The sequence below is a fragment of the Leopardus geoffroyi genome, chromosome B3 (assembly GCF_018350155.1).
Source record: "Leopardus geoffroyi isolate Oge1 chromosome B3, O.geoffroyi_Oge1_pat1.0, whole genome shotgun sequence".
Lineage (NCBI taxonomy): Eukaryota > Metazoa > Chordata > Mammalia > Carnivora > Felidae > Leopardus > Leopardus geoffroyi.
The window spans coordinates 61,681,655-61,702,016 of NC_059337.1; the positions used below are offsets into that span (position 1 = coordinate 61,681,655).

Sequence of the window (20,362 nt, forward strand, 5' to 3'; positions counted from 1 at the left end):
ATGTAGAAACAGCAGTGAACAAGACAGACAAAAATCTCTGCCCTGTGGTACTTAAATGTTAATAAAGGAAACATCAAACAAGCAAAATAAATATATGATATGTTATCTAGTAATAAATGCTACAGAAACCAAAAAGAAAAGAGGGAAAGGGAAAAAAAAGCAAGATTTGAATCAAGACATAGAAGAATTGAGGAAACAAGCCATGCAGGTCCAGACAGAAAACATCAGAAATGAAAGGGCATGATCAAGGAAAAACAAGGAGGCTAAGGAGACAGGCAGAGTGGAGGGTAAATGGTAAAAGATGGAGGTCAGAGAAGTTAAGAGGGGACCAGGTCAACATAGAACCCTACAGGCCACTGCAAAGATTTTAGCTTTCATTTTGCTAGAAATAGGAAGCCATTGGAGGGTTTTCAGCATGACATAACCTGACTTTAACAGCATTTTAACAGCCATCTCTGATTTAACAGCACCTGTCTAGCTGCTATTTTAAAATTATACTATAAGAAACCAAGGTCAGGACGAAGAGACCACTTAGGAAATTAAATTAGATAATGGCGCTTAACACAATGCCTGGCATAGAAGTAGGTTATTTTTCCAGGAATGGGGATGAATTTCTCACACCTTTGGACCAAACACTAGTAAAATAACCAGCTGAATTTAAAGCTGCTGACGTTTTAGTGTAAGGCAAATGTATCTCATAATCTTAAGCTCATCAAAATTAAAACCTTTTGTTTAAGTTTATTTACTTCTTTTTGAGAAAGCGAGCAAGCTAGCAAGAGAGGCAAAGACAAAATCCCAAGCAGGCGCCGCGCTACTAGCGCAGAGTCCCAAGCAGGGCTCAAACTCACAAACCATGAGACGATGTCCCAAGCCAAAATCAAGTCAGATGCTTAACCAAATGAGCCACCCAGGTGCCCCCAGAATAAAAATGTTTAAATGACAGACGCTTTTTATGATTCCCTATTTCCCATAAAGACAATGCAGAAGAAGTCTGATCTTATCCACGTTTACCAGCATGCCACTCTAAAGGCAAATGTCATAAAAAAAAAAAAAAAAAAAGAAAAGAAAAATTTAAGGAGAATTTTAGGAAATAAAGTATGCTTCTATATAAAAATATTTCAGTTTAACCGACTGAACCACCCAAGTGCTCCAATAAATTAATATTATTGATCAGTGAAGTATTTCCGTTTTCCCTCAGTTTATTAGATTCCTTGGGATTACATATTGCTATAACTTTCTGACTATGCCACCTAATCACTGACATAATTGTTTTAAATACATCAAACTTAATCACAGCATTGGTAATTTTTATGCATATTAATTCATAAAGGTTTTCCATTCCATTAATGTTACCTCCAAGAAAAATAACCTGCTCAAATGAGTTATTTAAAAATATTGTTATCAGTAGTAAATAAATGAAATATGTTCAAAAAAATAAAAATATTTCAATCTGGAAAAATCTGCTATTTCAAATGGCACCAATATTGGTTACCTCTATTGATCTAATTATCTTAAATTCTCAGAGGCAATATAAAATGCTGGGTGCAAGAACTGGCACTATTTAAAATAAAAAGGCAGTTATAACACCTTAAAACAACTGAAAAGTAACATCCAGTGCTGAAAAGCTTTCATTTTGAAAATATACATACACTTAACAGCTTTGAAAACACTATGACATTAACACAAATAATCCTGGTAAGAGGTCACCCAGCGGGGAGAAAGGTACACGTGTACTCTGACCTCTCTAACTCAGGGAGTACAACTTGAGACCAAATTCTATGTGACTCTTATTTTCTCTATTTTCCCTAGAGAGAAAGGGCTCAGGGCTATAGGACTGTCCCATTCCCATTCCTTTACCTTAAAATCTTCTAGTAACAAACACTTCAAGCTATCCCGGACTTTGTCTATGAAATCAAAACTCCACCAAAAAAAAAAAAAAAAAAAGACTCCACACCATAGGAATCCTGCCAAAACCACTGAAAAAGGCATTTCAGTTTGTAAAATGATGATTACATCACCATTTACTAAGTGCTTACTATATGCCAAGCATTGTTTTTAGCACTTTACATTCTTAATCTCATTAATCTTCAGAAAGGCCTGAGGTAGATTTTATTATCCCTATTGTACTGATAAGGAAAGTGATGAGAATTTAAGCAACCTGTTAAGAGGCATTCAGACGGGGGGGGGGGGGGGGGGGGGGGGGGGGCGGTGGCAAAGGGGTGGGGGGGGGGGCGCCTGGGCGGCTCAGTGGATTAAGCATCCAACTCTTGATTTTGGCTCAGGTTATGATCTCAAAATCATGAAATTGAGCCCCTCGTAGGTCTATGGGTGCGACGACAGTCTACGGAGCCTGCTAAGGATTCTCTCTCCCTCTCTCTCTGCCCCTCCCCTCTCAAAATTAATAAATAAAAACTTCAAAAATTCTGAAAGAAAATGACTTCCAACCTAGATTTCTATTATTCTATCTTCATGAATGGTAAAGGTCTATGATCAGGGTCATCAAACTACTTGGCCTAGTGTTTGTTTGTTGGTTGGCTGGTCTAATGTTTGTTTTTGTAAATAGTCTTACTGAAACACAGCCATGTTCATTCACTTATGTATCACCTATGGGTGCTTTTCTGATACAAGAGAACAGTTGAAATGTTGAGGCACAGACCCTCTAGCCCATAAAGCCTAAAATATTTACTATCTGGTCCTTTACAAAAAAAATTTGCCAACCCCTAGTCTATGAATATAAAAATCAATGACAACCAGGAAAATGGAGGGCCTATAGGAGTTGACAAGAATTTGAATATAATGTTGGGAAATCAGAATAAGACTATAATTCGCATTTTCCTGGGAAAAAAGAGGTTTGCAATGTCACTTGAAGACAGTGCCCAAGAGATCAGTTTCTGATTTTTATACAGGTACTTACCTCCTGCCTTTTCAGGAATTCTGAAGAAGGCCCCTAGGAAACATATAGTCATCATTAAATTATTTGGAGAATAATTGTAAAATGTGTAAATTTCCAGAGGTTTTATTTCTTTTATTCTCTGGCTACCCATCTTTTAAATTTTTTTTTTTTTTTTAAGTAAGCTCTATGTCCAATATGGGGCTCAAACTCACAACCTCAAGATCAAGAGTTACATGCTCTACCGACTGAGCCAGCCAGGCACTCCAAATGTTCTACTACTTATTACCACTTCTAGTGAAAGTGAATAGGGAAGACAAAAATACATGAAAGGCAAGCTGGCCAGTTCTAGTGTATCAGCAAGTAAACACACTGGGGAAAGAGTTAGCAATTCTTATAAAATGTATTAGGAAAACTAAATTTTTTTCTCTTAAAGATTTTATTTTCAAGTAATCTCTATACTCAACATGGGGTTCAAACTAACAGTCCCAAGATCAAGACTCACATGTTCTGAGTTAGCCAGATGCTCCTAGCAAAACTAAAATTTTAAATACCAACAAATTAAGTTCAATATAAGCCAACAGTGGGACACATCTGCAAAAAACTCTACAATGGAGGTATGGCATCCAGATCCTGAGAGGAAATAATTCCTCTATATGCTAAACCGGCTTGCCTAAATCTGGACTAATATATTGTTGGGGGCATCATCTTTTTTAACATTTATCTTATTTTTTTATGTTTTATTTTATATTTGAGAGAGACAGAGAGACAGAGCATGAGCAGAGGAGGGGCAGAAAGACGGAGACAGGATCTAAAGCAGGCTCCAGGCTCTGAGCTGTCAGCACAGAGCCTGATGTGGGGCTCAAACCCACAAACCATGAGATCATGACCTGAGCCAAAGTCAGACCCTTAACCGACCAAGTGACCCAAGAGCCCCTTTTAATGTTTACTTTTGAGAGTGAGAGAGAGCGAGTGTGTGCGTACACACACAAGGGGGGAGGGGCAGAGAGAGCGGGAGACACAATCTGAAGCAGGCTCCAGGATCTGAACTGTCAGTGCGACACGGGGCTCAAACCCACGAACTGTGAGATCATGACCTGAGCTGAAGTTGGACCCTTAACTGACTGAACCACTGAGGTATCCCTTGGGGAATCATGTTTTAAGAGGACCAAAGGAGGTCAGTAAAGGTGGTGAGAATATGCAGACCCTACAATGTATTAAACAAAGACTGAAATCATTGAGGGGCACTTGAATGGCTCAGTCAGTTAAACATGGGACTTTAGGTCACTATCAGGTCACTCACTCAGGTCACTCAGGTCACTATCTCACGGTTTCTGAGTTCCAGCCACAGGTGAGGCTCTGTGCTAACAGCTCAGAGCCTGGAGCCTACTTCAGGTTCTGTGTCTTCCTCTCTCTCTGCCCCTCCCCTGCTCACACTCTGTCTCTCAAAAATAAACATTAAAAAAGTTTTTTTTTTAATCATTGACAATTTTCTTAGTTTTTTGTTTTTGTTTAATTTTAATAAGCATTACCAGAGCATTAAACATTAAAGCCATTAATTCATTAAATAATCAACAAGTATTTATTGAAAAACTACTATAGGCCAGGAACTGTTCTGGGACAAAAATCCCTCACCCTCTTAAAGCTTACTTTCTAGAGAGGAACACAGAAAATAAAACAAGAAATAACATAATTTCAGATACCTACAATCTTACCACTAACCATAACTCTGAATTTCCATATGCACATATATATTTTTTATATATATTTAATTTTTTCATAACTTAAAGCAATAATCTTGGCATTTGGGGTTCTACTCTTCATTTACCATTAATTTGAGAACATATTTTCCAAGTTGCTACAGAGCTTTTAATTTGTATTTTTTTTCTTTTTTTTTTTTTTTTTTAAGGAGGCTTCAAGACAGTGTGGTGCTTGAACCCACAACCCCGAGATCAAGAGTCAGATGCCCTATCAAATGAGCCACCTGGGCACCCCTGTATTTTCTACTTTTAATACTACAATTTACTAACTATTCCTCTATTCTTTCACACATGTTATATCCAGCCTTTGCTGTATGTGCAACAAAGGACCAGAATGGCCATCACTTCCTTCTCCAGAGGAATGTGGGCAGAATAGGCAGTGAGCTGTTGGTTTTGCAGCAGGATGACAAAATTGATAGTAGCAGCCCACAACATTAGGACTAACATGCTTAAATAAGAAAGAAACAAGCCATATCCAATCACTCCAGGCAAAACCTCAAGTATAAAAAGAATTTGTGATGACGTGAGAGTAGGAGACCTGGGCTCTCTTCAGAACACTGTCTTGCTATTGGTAAGGATAGAATTCTGTGGCATGTGAGAGTACACCACCAAGCCCAGAGGAACTTCCTCAAATTCCTGGAAAGTCTATGCAGAACCAACAAATCGACATCCAAAAATCAGTCATGAGCCACTGAACAGTCCACAAGAATTTGCAAGGATTTGATGATAATTGGTCTCAAAATCAAAAATGATTTTCATTATCACTGCCTAGAAAATTTAAGATGTGAGAAGATAATTTTTTTTTACAAAGATAATGTAAAAGGGCCATTTGAAGGATGTCATGGAAGCAGGAATAAAATATTCCATATGCTCTAGAGGGTCCTGGAATGGAAGTCTCTGGACGGATGATTTCATGTCAGTACAAGGAAAAATCCCTGACCTCTAAAACCACACAACAATAATACAAGTTTCATCACAAAGTGGTAAGCTATCACCAGATATATTTAGCAAAAAGTGACTGATTGCCTTTTGTGGCTTTGTAAAGAAGACTCAGAATCTGACTGGGGTTTTTTGTTCTTGTTCTTTACCCGGATCTTCAATTCGGTTTGTTTCGTTTTATCAAAGTTATCCATGAACAGAGACTAAAGAGGTAAATACATACAACGGCTTTTTACAAAAGTCAGTTATCTTCCACTACAACAATTTCCCAATTCCCAGGGTCAAATTTTCAACTTTCATGGCTGATTCTTTTGGTATACACCTCCTTATCATTACATGCTTTTTTCTTCTTTTCTCCAGTTTTAGGCACTATTAACTTCCCACCATATGAGATCTAGCTCTCTTTCCTCTTCACATCTCCATGTACGTGCACACTTCCCATTCCCTAGTCTTCCCAATATAATTATATAATGCTAATTAAATCAACACTCAAGGTTCAGGGGCCCCTAGTGGGGCTCATTCAGTTAAGCATTCGACTCCTGATTTCAGCTCAGGTCATGATCTCACAGTTCATGGGCTTGAGCCCCAAGACTGGCTCTGCACTGACAGCATGAAGCCTGCTTGGGATTCTCTTTCCCTCTCTCACTGTCCCTCTCTGCTCTCTCACCTGCTCTTTCTCTCTCTCAAAATAAATAAACTTTAAAAAAAAAATCAAGGTTCACATAAATCCAAATCAAAAGTAGGCACGCAGTATACTTATTAGGCTAGGCTACACAAAGAGATCCCCAATTACCAGTCTGGTGAGTGAATATTCAGATCATTAATTAAGCCAGTTCCCTTCCAGAGTCATCCCAAGACTGAGGCTGACAGCAATTCTATCTTGAATACAAGGCTTCCGAGGCTGTCCCAGATGTTACATCCCATATAGCCACGGGAGGCAAACAAAAGAACACATGAGGGAGGTCAGGTCCACTACCATTCACATTCCACTAGAGAAAGTAAGTCACGCGATCTAATCAAACTACAATAGTAATTGGGGAATTCTGACTAGCTGTGTGCCCCCAAAAAAGGGAGAGCAAACTTGAGTACATAGTTAATGGTCTTTGCCCCATATACCATGATTACTTTTCTTCAAAAATAGTGAAAAAAATTGGAATGGACCTTAGAAACAGGTGGTAGAGGAAGAGGAAAGGAAGAAGGGAAAATAAATCAGTTAACTAAACCTAAAGGAAGGTTAATGAACATTCCAAAAAAAGGAGAGAAAAATTATAGGACGCCTGGAGGGCTCAGTCAGTTAAGCATCCAACTCTTGGTTTTGCCTCAGGTCAAGATCTTGCAGTTTTGTAGGATAGAGCTCCTCATCAGGCTCTGTGCTGACAGTGCAGAGCCTGCTAGGGATTCTCTCTCTCCTGCTCTCTCTGCCTCTCCCCTGCACACACACTCCCTCTCTCAAAATAAATCAACTTTAAAAAAGAAAAAAAAAGGGGGGGGGGGAGGGGGCACCTATGGGTAGCTCAGTTAGTTGAGCAACCAACCTTGGTCAGGTCATGATCCAGCCATTTGTGGGTTCCAGCCCAACACTGGGCTCGCTGCTGTCAGCGAAGAGCCTGCTTTGGATCCTCTGTCCCCTCTCTCTGCCCCTGCCCCACTTGTGCTCTTTCTCTCAAAAACTAAACATTAAAAAAGAGAGAGAGAGAGAGAGAGAGAGAGAAATTAAAAGGTGATTAATTTATTCAAGAAACATTCTCCTTTTGTTATGTACCACTCTCCACATTAAGTATAATAGACAACATACAGACTAACTGCAATGCAGTATCCTCAATTAGATCCTGGAACAGAATATGGACTTTAATAGAAAAACTAATGAAATCCAAGTCAAGTCTGGAGTTTACTAACAGTGATATAACAATATTGGTTTCTTGGTTTTGACAAATGTACCACAGTAATGTAAGATGTTAACATTAGGGGAGGGGCGCCTGGGTGGCTCAGCTGTTGAGCATCCTACTCTTGATTTCAACTCAGGTCATGATCATGCAGTTTATGAGATGGATCCCTATATCAGGCTCTTTACTTACAGCACAAAGCCTGCTTGGGATTCTCTCGATCTCTCTCTCTGTTCCTTTCCATTTGCACTTCTCTCTCTCTCTCTCAAAATAAATAAACACTTAAAAGAAAAAAATGTAAACGTTAGAGTAAATTGGGTGATGGGTATACAGAAATCCTGTATGATCTTTGCAACCTTTCTATAAATCTAAAATTATTCCCAAAAAAGTATTTTAAAACATCAGTAACAATGGTTCAACCACTGCAGTGCCTCAAAAAATTAAGCAATATGATTCAACAATTCTACTTCTAGATATACATTCATAACAATTGAAAACAGAGGGGGGCCTGGGTGGCTCAGTCAGTTAAGTGTCCAACTTCAGGTCATGATCTCACGGCTTGTGGGTTTGAGCCCCGTGTCAGGCTCCATGTGGACAGCTCAGAGCCTGGAGCCTGCTTCAGATTCTGCTGTAAACCAAAAAAATGTGGTATCTACATAGAGTGGAATATTATTCACCCCTAAAAAGAAATTCTAACACATGCTATGACACGGATGAACCCTGAAGACATTAGGCTAAACGAAATAAGGTAGTTCCAAAAGGACAAATATTTTGCATGATTCCACTTATGAGAGGTACCTACAGTAGTTAAATTCATAGAGACAGAAGTAGAATGTGGTTTCCAGGGACTGGAGGGAAAGAACAGTAAGCTAGTATTTTCTGAATACAGAGATTCAGCTTAGAAAGATGAAAATTCTGGAGACGAATGGTGGTGACTGGTTGCACAACAATGTGAATGTACTTAATGTCAAAAATCTGTATATTTAAAAATGGTTACAATGGTATATTTTATATATATTTTACTACAATTTAAAAAAAAATACAGCTGTATATAAGCACAATGACAGAGGTTTGAACAAAATATTTCCATCACCAGAAAAAGATCTAAAACAAATTGTGACTTCACTGAGATTACACCATCTAAGGTAGTTTTGAGCAAAACAGTCACATTAGGGAAGAATACAGAAGGTAGGAGGTACTGAGTAAGACAGAGGCACAGCAAGTTTGGTACACTAGAGCAGGGGTCAGCAAACTGCAGCCCTATAAGTCATGTTCTCCCATGGGTTTTTGTACAGCCCACAAACTAAGAATGGTTTTTACATTTTAAATGGTTGAAAAAAAGTTAAAATAAAATTTTATGACATGCAAGAATTAAATGAAATTCCAATTTCGGCGCCCATAAAGTTTTCCTGGAACACAGCCATAATCATTTGTTTACATGTTGTCTATGGCTGATTTCATGCTACCACAGCAGAGTTGCATAGGTGTGACAGAAACAATAAGACCCACAAAGCTTAAGGGGCACCCAGGTGGCTCAGTTGGTTGAGCATCTGACTTCAGCTCAGGTCATGATCTCACTGTTCATGAGTTCGAGCCCCGCGTTAGCTGTCTGTGCTGACAGCTTGGAGCCTGGAGCCTGCTTCAGATTCTGTGTCTCCCTCTTTTTCTGCCCCTCCTCTGCTCATGCTCTGTCTCTGTCTCTTTCTCAAAAATGAATAAACATTAAAAAAAGTTTATTATTATCTTGCCCTTTAGAGAAAAAGTTTGCCAACCCCTGTCCACAGGCCTGAAAGTAGTACATGTAGTACAGATAAATCAAAGCTATGTATGAGGGAGAAGCATGGCAAATGACATAAACTATACAGTAGCAGGCTGCATGTACTAAGCTAAAGAATCTGAACTTGTCTCAACTTGATTCCATTTATTCTGAGAAGTCACTGAAGAACTGTGTAGAGACTAATCTGATTAGATAAACCTTATGGAAAGACAATAGCCGCTTGCTTTTAAAGGTATCTAAGTTATTCATTTTATTTACTAAAAGAACAAAACTTTCCACTAAAACAAAAAGGCATAAAATAAAATAAGCCTAGATGCATATCAGTAAGGTTAACAGTGATAGCATATTAAAAATTTTTATCTCCTGGGGTGCCTGGCTGGCTCAGTCGGGAGAGCATAAACTCTTGATCTCAGGGCTGGGAGTTGAAGCCCCACGTTGGATGCAAAAAATAAAATATTTTAAAAACTTTTTTATCTCTTTCTTTGTGTTTATCTAGGTTTTTTAATTCTTCAAATCTGAATTATAAAACTGCTTTTGTAATCCAAATACAAAAATCAGTATTTTTAAACTCCTATTCACATACCCACAAAATTCGTTTCCTATGTTCTATAATCTTCTCCCCACCTTTAGATAGAAAAATACGTCTAGGAAAACCTACACACATAGAACAACTATTAAAGTATGCCACAGTCACACTTATAAAGGATAAATGACATTCTGCCTTTTTCAAATTATGTATAATATTTGCTTTGCAGACATGAAAAAATAAAATGTTTGAATCCAAGTACTGACAGGACAATCTCTTCCAACATAGGACTTTTGTTATATCCAACAAAGAGCCAAATCAGTATCTTAATGAAACTAAAGATGTTAAAGGATAGGAGAAAATGCAGAGTTTGAAAATCAAAATGTTGAAAACTGATGCAAGATAAGACTGCATATAACCCTGAGAATACAATTATGTACTTAAGAAATGCAAACTCCTTGATTTATACCCCAGTACTTTGCACTTAATGATACACTGCTTGTTAAGATTATTTTTTAATGTTACGTTTCAGTTCTTCCACTAAGTTGTCAGATATTCATGCGCAGAGAACCATGTCTTTTATTTCTTTTGTGAGTCCCCCACAACACCTCATACAGTGCCCATATATGGTAGGTGTTCAATACATGCTTAGGACTGAATGACAAAATAATTAACCCTACTTTGAGCTCACAGACTGAAACCCTCACACCTACAATTTACACCACTAAGCCTCCCTCTACGCAACAGTTTAATGGACATTCCTGGGGCGAGTACTGCTGATTCTACTGGATTTTTACATTAGGCTTCTTCCTAGCAAAGAGCTCAAAGTACACGTGTAATGTTAAAATAGAATTCCTGACTACTGAGAAGGTGGGTGGGAAAGTAGGCAAGTGAAGGAAGAATCTATTATAAAAGCTCGCCTCCAAAGAAATAAGCATTTTTCAGCCCTAGAGATTAAAACATTCCTAAAATGTCTCTGAATTAAGACTTCTGACACCATTTCATTAAACTTTGTACTAGCTAAATTCTATCACAATATCATTAAAACCAAAAACTGACCATTAAAAAAAAATCCTGAAAATCTCAGCTAACAATCTATACCACTGTGCATTATAAGATCTAGTTGTAATTATTTACTCTTTTCCCAAAACAAAACTTCCAATCTTTTTCAAAGCATTATGGTTGAACATCTACCACATGCTAAGCACTGAAAAAAAAACAAATGAATAAAAAAAACAGTCAAAATATCAACTGATTTTGTGATCTGCTATAAATTAAAGTACCAACGACAGAGCTGAAGAAGCACCATGCAGCGAGGAGACAACTTCTGTGGGAATTACGCACCAAATTTAAGCTGGACATTGAAGACTGAGCAGGAGTTTGAGGCAAAAAGTAAGAAGGGGAGAAAGAGTACTCCTGGCAAATGCAGGGCTATACACAAGCAGAGCACACTGGGCATGGCAGGATATGGAGGGAGAGGGAGAGTTAGACAATGATGGGTCTGGTATGAAAGCTATGCAAGTTGGAATTTATGCTCCCAGGTAATGGACACAAAGTGGAAATCTTCAGGTAGGCAGTGACAAAAATCTGCAGAATCAGTTCATAAAACAGAAAGAGGTCATATTACAATCATCTTAAAGGCATGATTTAATACTGTACCATATAGACAAAGAGGAGTATTGTGATGAAGATACAAAAGAAATCTAAGTATAACTTATTCCTCTGTCCATGCTTTCAACAGAGTCTCAGGGTCAGTCACTGGCCCTCTTTACTCCCTGCCTGATCTTATGAGACCCATATTTTTAAAACACTATATACAGGGGCACCTGGGTGGTTCAGTCGGTTAAGTGTCCGACTTAAGCACAGTCATGATCTCACAGTTTGTGAGTTTGAGCCCCGCGTCGGGCTCTGTGCTGACAGCTCAGAGCCTGAAGTCTGCTTTGGATTCTGTGTCTCCCTCTCTCTTTCTGCCCCTTCCCCACTCACGCTCTGTCTCTGTCTCTCTCTCTCAAAAAGAAATAAACATTAAAAAATTTTTTTAAAAAAACACTATATACTGATGGCATCCCCAATGTATATTATATTCACGGACCTGACTTTAACTCTAAGCTCCAGACTTAAACAGTCAACTGCTTCCTCAGTGGTTATTACTAGATATCTAGTAATATCTCAAACTCAACACTATACAATTCAACTCTTCATAGTAAACCCCAAACTAACTCCTTCTAGTTTTCACCTCTGTACATGGCACCAGTTGCTACAGCTAAAAAATTTATCATCTTTGATTCCCTCTTTCTCTCACCTCCCACAACTAACCTATCAGCAAATTCTATTCGTTCTACCTTCAAAATGTACCCTGAATCGGACCCCTTCTCACTGCATCACTGCCTCCTTGATCCAAGCCATCATACTGCATCTTACCATTCCAGTGACTTCCTATATGTTCTCCTACTATCCCTCTTATCTCTATAGCAGTCAAAGTGACCTTTTTAAAACATAAATTAGGCTGTGTCATTTTCCTTTATAAAACTGTCCAATGAATCCCATCACACTTAGAATGAAATACAAAGCCCTTCTGGTGTACCAGACTCTATACCATTTGAAACCACCAACTACCCAGTATCATTTCCTACCACTGTATCCCACCACCACCACTTCCAATTATTACTCCAGCAAGAATCTCCCAACTATAGCACACTAGCCTTTTCGCACTTCCTCGAAAATCACAAACTGATTCTCACCTCAGTCTTTGCATTAGTATTCTCTCACACCATTTGAAATGATCCATGGTGGTATGGCACACTCCTTATCATTCAGGTCTCTTTATGCTCAAGCCTTCATATTACGCTCAAGCGTTCAGAGATAATGTAGAAACATTACCTGACAACCTATCTAAAAGAACCATCAAACCCACCACCACCACTCACTATTCTCTCATAATATTTTCTTCACAGCATTTTTATAATATCGGAAATCATATTATTTATTAGTGTCTAACTAGAATATAAATTCCATGAGAGAAAGGACTTATTCACTGTTCAATCCTTAGACTTAGTATAATCATTGGCATACGACAGGGCTCATTATTTGTTGTTGAATGAACAAATTAACTTAATTGGTCTAATCTTAAGATTTTTAATTTATTTTTCATTCTGAGAAAGAGTATGCAACCAGAGGAGGGGCAGAGAGAGAGAGAGGGAGAGAAAATCCCAAGCAGGCTCCACACCATCAGCACAAAGCTCCATGCAGGACTTGATCCCACTAATCAAGAGATCACAACCTGAGCTAAAACAAAGAGGCGCTTTACCGACTGAGCCACCCAGGTGCCCCTGATCTTATTTATATTTTTCTCCTGTCATGCATAACTAATTGCTTCCCCACTTTTGGATTTAGATCTATTTCACGATTATCAGGCTTTTCTTCCTAGAACAGAGATATAAAATAGTTTAAAGACTGTTAAAACAAGCCATACTATACTAATGCCTTTAATTCCTTTCTATAATTAGCCCTGTCAGCAACTTGTTCAGTTATTTTGACTATAACTTCCATTATCCTCTTTCTACATTATCAGAATTTTCAATGTTCTGATTATACATGCTATAAATATTGACAGATATAACCATAAAGAAGGTTATAACATTTTTTGCATTGCAAGTAACACAAGTTGGTTTTTTGTTTTGTTTTGTGTTTTTTGTTTTTTTGTTTTTTTTTTTTTTAAGAAAAAGTACAGAAAAAGAAATACAGAAAAGCAAACATTTGAAAAACAAATTCAGGAGTGCCTGGGTGGCTCAGTCAGCTAAATATCCAACTTCAGTTCAAGTCATGATCTCACAGATCCTGAGTTTGAGCCCCGTATTGAGCTCTCTCCTGTCACGATGTAGCCTGCTTTGGATCCTCTGTCTCCCTCTCTCTCCTCCTCCACTCATTCTCTCTCAAAAATAAACATTAAAAAAACGTATTTCAAAATATGCTTTAAAAAAACTCACAAGCAGGTGATGAAGGTCAACACCAAGAGTAGTAAGTCATGCTGATAGTCTGTACTCTAACCCCAATCAATAATGAGAAAAATACCAAACCCCAAATGAGGGACACATTACAAAATACTGACCAGTATGCCTCAACACTGTCAAGACTATCAAAAATAAATTCTGAGTTCTTTTGCTCAGGCCCATGGCACTGGCAGAATGGGCAAATGTCATGGTCTTCATACTACCAAGAAGCTCCATAGCCACAGATGGGATCAGAAGTGGCATGGTAAACAGTACAAGCAAGCCCATTTGGGCACAGCCCTGCAGGCCAACCCTTTTGGAGGCACTTCCCATGCAAAGGGAATTGTGCTGGAAAAAGTAGAGGTTGAAGCCAAACAGCCAAATTCTGCCATCAGGAAGCATGTCAGAGTCCAGCTGATCAAGAATGACCAAAAAAAAAAAAAAAAAAAATCACAGCCCTGTACCCAACGATGGTTGTCTGAATTTTATTGAAGAAAATGATGAGGTTCCGGTTGTGGGATTTGGTCACAAAGGTCATGCTGTCAGTGACATTCCTGGAGTTTGTGTTATGGTTGTCAAAGTAGCCAATGTCTCTCTTTTTGCTTTGTACAAAGGCAGAAGGAAGAATCAAGATGATAAGTTTTGATAGTAAAAACATGACAATAAAATTTCATATGCCAAAAGACAGTCTGAGAAGCTATCATAGCTAAAAGGATCTCAAAGAGACATAATTACTCAAAGTATTGTGGCTGTGTAATGGTGCTAAAAGGCAATAGCTTCCTGTGAACTCTCTGGAGATGCCTTGGAAGATCAAGCAATCAGCTTTGTTTGTGAAGCTATAGCCATCTTGATAGCACATTCCTTATTTGTTTTCACTTTTTCCCTACCTCATTTCCTTTTCCCCTCTCACACCTTCTTCCCTGGAATTTCATCCATTAATAAAGAATTAGTATACCAGCATTATCAACAATAGCCAAATTATGGAAACTGCCCAAGTGTCCACTGATTGACGAATAGATAAAGAAGATGTGAGGGGCACAAGGGTGGCTCAGTTGGTTGAGCGTATAACTTCCGCTCAGGTCATGATCTCACAGTTTGTGGGTTCGAGCCCCAGATCGGGCTCTGTGCTGACAGCTTGGAGCCTGGGGCCTGTTTCGGATTCTGTGTCTCCCTTGCTCTCTACCCCTCCCCCACTCATGCTCTGTCTCTGTCTCTAAAAAATGAATAAACCTTAAAAAAAAATTTAAAAAAAGATGTGGCATACATACACACACGCACACACATGCACACGATGGATATTACTTGGCCATAAAAAAAAGAATGAATCTTGCCATTTATGATGACATGGATGGAGCTAGAGAGTACCATGCTAAGCAAAATAAGTCAGTCAGAGAAAGACAAATACCATATGATTTCACTCATTATGTAGAATTTAAGAAACAAAACAAATGAGGGGCATCTGGCTGGCTCAGTCAGTGGAGTATACAACTCTTGATCTCGGGGTTGTGAGTTCAAGCTCCACACTGTATGTAGAGACTAATTAAATAGATATTTAAAAAACAAAAACAAATAAGCAAAGGAAAAAACAAAAAACAAGAGACAGGCAAACCAAGAAATAAACTCTTAAACTACAGAGAACAAGTTGATGGTTACCAGAAGGGAAGAGGGTGGGGATGGGAATAGTTAAATAAGTGATGAAGTATTATGATAAACACAGGGGTGATGTAAGGAACTGATGAATCATTATATTGTAACTATATTACATTGTGTGTTAGTTAACCAACTGGAATTTAAATAATAAAAAGCATTGGTACAGTAAAAAATGTACCTGGAATAGAAAAAGGACATTAGAGGGGCACCTGAGTGGCTCAGTCAGTTAAGAGCCCAACTCTTGGTTTAGGCTCAGGTCATGATCTCACAGTTTCGTAAGTTCAGCCCCACATGGAGCTGTACATTGGCAGCATGGAGCCTGCTTGAGATTCTCTGTCTCTTTCTCTCTGTCCCTCCCCAACTCATGCTGTCTCTGTCTCTCAAAATAAATAAATAAGCTTTAAAAAAATACAAAAGAAAACAAAACGTCATTAGATAAAATTAAAGAAATCTGAGGCACGTGGGTGATTCAGTCAGTTAAGTGTCCAACTCTCAGTTTTGGCTCAGGTCACCATTCCGTGGTTCCTGGGTTTGAGCTGATTTTAGCTCGGGTCATGATCTCAACAGTTTCTGGGTTCGAGTTCGGCACTGAACTTGGGTTCATCAAACTTGGGATTCTTTCTCTCTCACTTTCCTTCTGCCCCTCCCGTGGTCGCACACACACACACTCTCTCTCAAAATTAATGAATAAACTTAAAAAAATAAAAACTAAAGATGTACCGCCTGGGTGACTCAGTCATTTAAGTGTCCAACTTTAGCTCAGATCATGATCTCACAGCTCATAGGTTCCAGCCCCATATCAAGCTCTGTGCTGACAGCTCAGCACATGGAGCCTGCTTCAGATTCTGTGTCTCTCTTTTCTCTCTCTCTCTCTGCCCCTCCCCAGTTTGCACTCTGTCTCTCTTAAAGATAAATGAATGTTAAAAAATTAAAAAATGACATCTTATACTACAGACTTTAGTTAATAATAAATCAATAATCATTGGGGTTCATTTTTTATAACATATACACCATACATAAGATGTTAACATGGAAAACTGGGTGCTGGATATATGGAAACTACATTGTCTTTAGTTTTTCTATAAATCTAAAACTGTTCTAAGAAAATGTTTTATTCTTTTAAATTCATACAAAAACCCTACCAAGCAAATGAAATCACCATTACTTTACATTTGAAGTATGCCATTTTAATTTTTTTTAATGTTTATTTATTTTTGAGAGAGACAGACACAGCATGAGCAGGGGAGGGGCAAAGAGAGAAGGAAACAGAATCTGAAACAGGCTCCAGGCTCTGAGCTGTCAGCACAGAGTCTGATACGGGACTCAAACTCACTGCGAGATCATGACCTGAGCTGAAGTCGGATGCTTAACCAATGGACTTAGCCACCCAGTCACCCCTGATGTATGCCAGTTTATTATTTTTATTTTTGACAGAGACAGAGTGTGAGCTAAGTAAGGGCAGAGAGAGAGGAAGAGACTGAATCCAAAGCAGGCTCCAGGCTCTGAGCTATCAGCACGGAGCCTGATGCAGGACTTGAACTCACAAACTGTGAGATCATGACCTGAGCCAATGTCGGACGCTTAACCAACTGAGCCACTCAGGCAGCCCTGATATATGCCATTTCAGACTTTTATGTAAATTTTAGACTTGTAGACACATATAGGCATAATCCTACAAAAATGTGATCATACTGCATATAATTTCATAACTTTTTTTTACTTAACAAAATATATGCTTTTAAGTCATTAGATCATGCCTATTGGCTATAAGGTATTTTCCTCTATAAAAGTACCATATTTACTTAACCAATCCCCTATTATTTAACATTTAAGTTTTTCCAGATTTAAGCTATTATAAAAAAATACTACAAAGACAACTCTTAAATAAACATCTTTACAAACTTACAAAAATAAGAGAAGCTGGTGAGTCAAAGGGCACACAGGTTTTTAATGCTTTCAATAGGGATAGCCAAAATGCCCTTCAAAAAGGATATTCAAAGATAAATATGCACTAACAGTAGCGTATGTGTGCGAATTTCCTCACTCCTATGCCAATACAATATTAACAGTTTATTACATACATGCAAACCTGCCAGACTACGTGGGGGACAGTGGAGCAAGTTGTTCTGTGTTACTTGTTTATAAATGAAAAATAATGTTTTTATCTTTATTATTTTCATTTCTCTATGTATGTGATCTATCTAGTCACGTCTTTTGCCCATCTACTAGACATATTAAGATTATACTTGTAAGTCCAACACATGATGCAAAAATTTCCCCCCCACCAACTGCCTAGCATTGCTCATCACTGGATCCCCTACACCTGAGAAAATGCCTGGCACATGGTAAGCAGTCCATAAATATGTTAAACCAATACTAAGCGAATAAATTTGTCTTCATAATGTTTTTACCAACTACAGATTGTTAATTCAAACAATATCCACCATTTTATGGATTCTGCTTTTACAGTCATGCTTAAAACAGCTCATCCCGTTTCAAGATTGGAAAAATGTTTATCCATTTTTTTAAAGTAGTAATCCTCTGACTTCACTTTTTTTTTTTTAAGATTTTATTTTTGGGGTGCCTGGGTGGCTCAGTTGGTTAAGTGTCCGACCTTGGCTCACAAGTCATGATCTCACAGTTCATGGATTAGAACTTCACCTCGGGTTCTGTGCTGACAACTCAGAGCCTGGAGCCTGCTTCAGATTATGTGCCTCCCTCTCTCTACCTCTCTCTCACTCGTGCGTGCGTGCTCTCTCTCAAAAATAAACACACATTTAAAAAAAAAAAATTGTTAAAGGTTTTGTTTTTAGGTAATCTCTAAACCCAACATGGAGCTCAAACTTACAACCACAAGATCAAGAGTCACATGCTCTACCAACAAAGCCAGCCAGACGCCCGACTTCACATTTTATATTTAAATATTTAATTCGTTGATTTCATTTACATTTTGATTCCATTTTATTCTCTTTTCAAACAGCCAAATGTTCCAACACAATTTTGAAATTCCTTCTCAACTAATGTGAAATGCCATCTTTATAATACTAGTTTTATATACTTCTAAATTTATTATTGTTTCACTACTCTATTCCAGACCTACTGCTGTTTTATCATAGTTTTATTTGTATAATCACTAGTACAAGTCCCCCCACACACACACACTTTACTTTCAAAATGATTCTTACTTTACAGATTCATTCTTCCAAATGAACTTTATAATCATTCTGTCAAATTTTCAAAAGGTAATACGGTTGGAATTCTGTGAAATTACCAGCCATATGAGCTAGTTCAAGTTAATCTCTGTCGCTATTTTCCTTGTTGGTAAAATGGAGAAAATAGTACCCACATTATATAGGTTAACAAAAGTAAATGAATCAAGATGTATAAAGTATTAAGCTAAAAAGATGTTAATTATCATAATTGTTCAAAAATGGTAACTACTGTTATAAAGATTACTCAAAAAAAGGTTTTCCAGATTGTGCTCCCACAAAATTCAAAGGCCCTTTAAGATACATCAAAGGGTAGGACAAAACATAAGAAGTGATATGAAAAATACATAATTAATATCTGCCTCATTTCATTAAAGCCCTGACCCTTGGTAAAATGAAGAGCTGGGAGCGAAAACCATGAAAAACATCAAAGGCTGGTGGCAAGGAAGCCTCAACAATTTTACAAATATTGGCCAACCAAGTGGAGAAGACTTCTAGGTCCTTCTAGTCAGTCTTATGGGGCATTAGCAAATCCCTTCTATTACTGGTTTCCAAGCTCCACAGTTAAAGAACAATACTACTTACCTCTTGATTTCTTTCCAGGAAACACAGAGACTAACCCTCTAAAAGATTACTTTTCAGATGACTGAGTGGGAAGGCACAGAGTATAAATGCAATTGATAAACATGGACAAATATGCCCAAAATATTACAAGAAATTACCTCCAGGTTTCCTACATCACTACAGTAATGGAAGGGATAGTGTGTGTGGGGGGGGGGGGGGGGGTTCTTCTTGTGGGGAGACAGGCTCGTCTCATTTCGTTGTTAATTCTTTTGTTATCTGCATAACACTGTGGGATTAGGTAGAGGTCACATACCACAGGGAGGACTTAAAAAAATCCTACACAGAATACAAATGAGAAAATGGAAGCCGAGAATGGCAACAGGACTTGATCATTACGAAAGAAGCCAAAGGCCTAGACGCAGAACCCCTAATTCCCAGACCACAGCTCATTCCACTACACCATACAGCCTCTCGCCGACGCTTGCCACGCTTCGAAGTGGGAGGAGCAAAAGCAGACGGATCAGACCGCAGCAAAGACGCTAAAGAAAACCACAGGTCGGCTCAGTCAAAGGCACGTGACTGGCCACGCCTCTCCCCTACCACCCTCCCCCTTCCCCGCGCCAGCAGCACGCGCTGCCAACCTCATCATGTGACCTTCACGCGGCCCCAACGCTCCCCCTGCTAGGCGACTCTTTCCAGCAGCCATTTTGCCGAGAACTTGTCGTCCGTGCTCGCAGAAGGGCAGGACGCCACGAAAACCCGTGGCCAGATTTTACAGGCTGCACACGCGCTTCGAAAGAGCGCTCGCGCCGTGAGGACTGAGCCGAACCTCATTGAACACGTCGCACCCCGGGGCGCCGGGGAAAGCTGTGGGTGCGCCTCAGCCTGCGATTGGCTGTGGCGTCCACGTGACGCCACTGCCCCCCCATTTTCCCCTACCCCCCCCCACAAAAACACCCAAACAGACTCTTAACACCTCGCGCCAAGTACACGCCACTGGGCGCGTGGGACCAACGGGGCGCGTGGCAACTAAGGCGCCTGCGCGTACCTGCCAGGGCCGACCGGAACGGGCCCACGCGCCGCTCCGCTCACGGGTCCCGGAATCCTCGCGCTGCCGGACCACCCGGCTAGTCATTGGCTGCCAGGTTTGGTCACGTGTTTAGCTCAGGCCCACC

The 20,362-nt window shown here is 39.1% G+C and overlaps 1 protein-coding gene and 1 pseudogene across 4 annotated transcripts in view; one reads left to right on the top strand and one right to left on the bottom strand.

The window, feature by feature from the left end:
- The window catches only part of MGA (MAX dimerization protein MGA), a 167,921-nt gene that overhangs the window by 147,287 nt on the left and 272 nt on the right, over nt 1-20,362 (bottom strand). For 2 of the 4 annotated variants that reach the window (XM_045448086.1, XM_045448081.1), the window contains exon 1: nt 20,236-20,343. The exons of the other annotated variants lie outside the window; for them this stretch is intronic. The gene's annotated coding sequence lies outside the window, so the exon portion shown is untranslated. Of the gene's footprint in view, nt 1-20,235; nt 20,344-20,362 lie in introns of those variants that run through there. 4 annotated transcript variants of the gene reach the window in all.
- Nucleotides 13,682-14,791, top strand: LOC123581943 (annotated as a pseudogene).